Here is a 4,289-nt window from a genome sequence, read left to right as displayed (position 1 = left end):
TTTCGACTTTTAATTATCCATTACACCAATATCTTTTTATAATTTTCTACATATACAATAAAAAGTCACACTTAAATTATATAATGTTACCAATGCCTGTATGCATAGCCAACATCAATGATTGACGATGCATACAGACATTAATGTAATTTAAGTTTTAACTGCGTTTTTCAAAGTAACTTTATTGTGGTATAAAGCTGTTATAATATTGTATATGGCACTATTCAGAATATTATTTAACTAAATACCAAAGTTAAGTCTAAGAATAGTTATGAACAGTGAACATTAATAACATTGTTGAATCAAAGTATACTTTTAAACAACATCCAATAGTATTTCAAACTATTGAAGAAAAGATATATCTTCTATAATTTTTTATAAATTACTTCTGAAAAACTAATTTTGCTCTTATTGTTAATTAATACAGAATAGCTAGGATTGTCTTTATACTACAGGACTAGTGCCCATCACCACTCACCGGTGGTTAACTTATTTGATGTATTTTATAGAATACTGGTTTTTAAATTAACTTAATTTTTTTTCGATCTTTTATTTGTTTGATTCTGAGACAGTTTCAATGAAGTGTTACTGATACTAAAGTGACAAAAATCTATCCATGAATGCGTTATAAACATAAATTTGCCAATTAATATTATATCTTACAACTACATATTAAATTATTGCAACTATAATAATTAATTGGGAGTACACAATGAACACTGTTTAACAAACATGATTTATAGGTAAAGATAATTAATTGAGACCGACGTTGAAGTTCTAATTTAAACTTTATTTTAAGTATAAATATTTTTGTTACAGACATATTTATTCATATAAAACCTAGTAAAAAAACGGCAGACTGTCCGAGTTGATTGTCACATTGAAGTTGTAGTAAGAAAACATGATTTAAGGGGTAATAACTAGGCATTTAATTCAACATGTGTGTAATAATATGGTCAAGGTGACTCGTGGATACATTAATATTGGCCTTTCTTACTCGGCGTGAACATATTATAGTATTGAAAATTTGAAAATATTGACATCGTGCCAATACCTGTCTATGTGTTAGGATCATTTGTGAAAATAATTAATTTTAGTTAAAGTTCTAACTTATAAACAAAATAATAGATTGTAGAGAATGCAAAAATTATTTTTTATAACCGTGGATAGATTAACTTATACAGTTTACCTATAGTGATATGTAAACCATAGTCACGAATAGCCCCCCCCCCAAATCAAAAACGCTATTTGCGCCTATGATGTGAACATTGCAGTATTCATTTTTCAATACCAATAGATACCTACTAGTAGAAATTAAACCTTTAAAATAAACCATAACACTTTCAAACTTTAGTTCTGTCATACCTAAATACTCTCCCATGAATATATATATATATATATATATATATAATATATATTGGATTATAAGTCACGAAAAACATTTATTCAATAATGAGGCAAAAAATAGGCCAAATACGAGTAACATAGTCGTAAGGTATGCCACGGGACTGTTTCTCAAATTACTTGATTTGTCAATTCATTAAAGTATTAAACCAATAAATGTATATTATTGTACATATAAACATATTTAATAAAAAAATGTGTTCAAATAAATTCATATCTCTTACTTACTATTATTAATATTATGACTTATGAGCAGGTACTTGTAAAAACAATGAACTTAGTAGTGGCCGGGTGCAGTAGGGAAAATCTACAGACAGGCTTCGATAAAAAAAAAAATAGCGGTTGTCCACAGAATACGTTATATTTTATTCTAATAAATGTATTCTGTGGATGTATAATGCCGTATAATCTTACGTGGGTGGGTCGATCTACGTTAGCCTTACGTAAACCGCGGGAACTGGCCGGTAAAATGTTTTGTCGAGAGACGCGTCAGCACTGGGAATTATTGATTTTCCGAGACGCTCGACGTATTCAATTTTCTCCGTCTATAGGTATGTAATAATGTTATGTAGGTACTGAAAATTGCAACAACAACAACGCAAATAATAATATTTTTCGTATCGCCTCTTTCGAAGCCGGTCAATAAATGAATTCGAATCATAATGGTCCCCTCGGCGACAGGTTCTAGCCGCAGCTAACCGGTACCTACCCGGTTTTCCATCATCACCTACAGCAAAGGGCACCACCGGACTTGAGACATCGAAGGGTCAAACCGCAATTAGTGTCATTATAAAAACACCGTTTCGCTCTGCAGTATAGGTACACGCAATATAATGTTATTTATTTATTTATTAACGCCATTCGGCTTTTTAAAATACAACAATAATGATAATGATATTAATATACGAGTATAATATAGGTACACGCAGCGTAATATTTATAGGTATATTTAATAGGGCTGTTCGATTATTTTTGGGGGGAATCGATTATGATTATGCACAATTAATTGAAAAATGATTAATCAACGAATTAATCGGAATCGCGATTAACCGATTAATCGATTAATTGTAACAATCAATTTATAATTTAATCAAGAAGTAATTAAGTAATTAATTTATTAATAAGTTAACAGTGCAATTTTATTAAGTCTTGACTCTTGAGTCTAACCGAATATAAGTTCTAAAATATCCTGATTTGATTAATAGATTTATGACATAAAAATAAAACTATAAAAGCTTTTGAAAGTATTAGCAGTTAGCACTATTAAATATTAATCAAGAGTTAACTACTACTTAAAAAATTAAATTTTGCAAAAATACATTGTAAAGAATATGATTTTATTATTTTTATTAGATCTTGTCGACTTACTACCTATACTGGCCTACTGATAGGTTGCAAACATTTAGAAGTTTACAACTTAAAATTATTGATACTTATGTCTTATAGTGCTTTTTTGAAAATAAATCATGGTATTCCAACCGAACGCTATATTCTAAAATCTTAAGCTAGTAAAATATTTAAAATTGTATAATCATGGTTATACAAGTATAACCCAGGCCATGGTAACCCAGACCCAGTACAAATAACAGATCAAATATAAATAAAATGTCTTTTTGATGGCTAAAGGCTAAATATAGCACCATTTTAATTTTATATAACGTCGTCTATTTCAAATCATTCATAAATCATAATAGAAGATACGAAAATAACCAATATCAGGAACGGCAGGAAATGGCTATAAAAATAGTTTATTAATTTATTCTTGTATATTATTTCAAATAAACAATTAATCGTTTTTTTTTTTTAATGCGTAAAATAATCGATTAAATCGATTAATCGGAGGAAATTTTGATTAATCAAAATAATCGAACAGCCCTAGGTATATATGTATAGAGAACATGAATAATGCCGGGTTGCATGAACAATAATTGATTAATTTAATGGTTTAATAAAATTTAATGGGCCGATCATGGTCCACTAAATTATGTTTAAGGAACCGTTAGCTCTTGGCTCAGTATTGATTCATTACATTTTTTGAAATTGTTTATGCAACCCGTGGGCATAAGCGTTATAACTTTCAAATTAAAATATATATATTATCTATTATTATATAACAATTTCTCAATTGCTGCAGATAATATATATGGAGATGAGATATAATTTTTGCCTCCAATTATTCGCACATTTGAGATTGTATGTAATATGAATCGCGGACGTTTCGTCCCCGTCAAAAAAACCGACATGGACTCATAGACGTTTCGTCCCCTACAATTATTGAGATAGGACGATTCCTCCCGGAGAGTTATTAGCCATAGGATGTTTGGTCCCCGGCATACTTTGATAATCTAAATGCATTTATTTTTAATGAACAATTCTGTAATGTCTAATATATAGTGTTGTAAAGTATTTGAGTAAAATTATTCAAATATTTTATTGAATACTTTTTTTTATTCTTTTAATTCTTAATTTGTTTCTACTTATAATTATTCTTGTTAAATAAAAATACCATGCCGTCGTGGTTTTACTTTAACATTATAACAATGTAATGTTATATAATTATTTAACTACTTTATCTTAAGAGTATTTGAGTAGGTAATTATTTAAATACTTTTAAAAAGTATTTTTTACAACACTGCTAATACAGTACCTGTAATATAGGCTATAGGTAAGTAATAAAGATTGTTCGTGCACTATTCAGCCAAGCAGGTTTGTGAGCTGAAATTCTAAATTTATTTTAACACATTAAATGATGGAATTTTCAAATAGGTATAAAGTATTTAGTACCTATATCAAAAGTTATTAAGATAAACCTATTCGATAAAATGTTTCATACTTGCTATTTCCACAATTCTACACACTCACTGTACACAGTTATATTTTGTTCG

The 4,289-nt window shown here is 28.7% G+C and overlaps 1 protein-coding gene across 4 annotated transcripts in view; it reads left to right on the top strand.

Annotated features, from left to right (window-relative positions):
• Positions 1–1,961: 1,961 nt before the first annotated feature.
• LOC100168701 (CUE domain-containing protein 1) overlaps positions 1,962–4,289 on the top strand; it is a 14,531-nt gene continuing 12,203 nt past the window's right edge. For all 4 annotated transcript variants that reach the window (XM_008185591.3, XM_029489656.1, XM_016804983.2 and 1 more), the window contains exon 1: positions 1,962–2,223. The gene's annotated coding sequence lies outside the window, so the exon portion shown is untranslated. The remainder of the gene's footprint in view (positions 2,224–4,289) is intronic.

This window comes from Acyrthosiphon pisum, chromosome A2 (genome assembly GCF_005508785.2).
Source record: "Acyrthosiphon pisum isolate AL4f chromosome A2, pea_aphid_22Mar2018_4r6ur, whole genome shotgun sequence".
NCBI classification, from domain to species: Eukaryota; Metazoa; Arthropoda; class Insecta; order Hemiptera; family Aphididae; genus Acyrthosiphon; species Acyrthosiphon pisum.
This window is presented reverse-complemented; position numbering and strand designations above follow the sequence as displayed.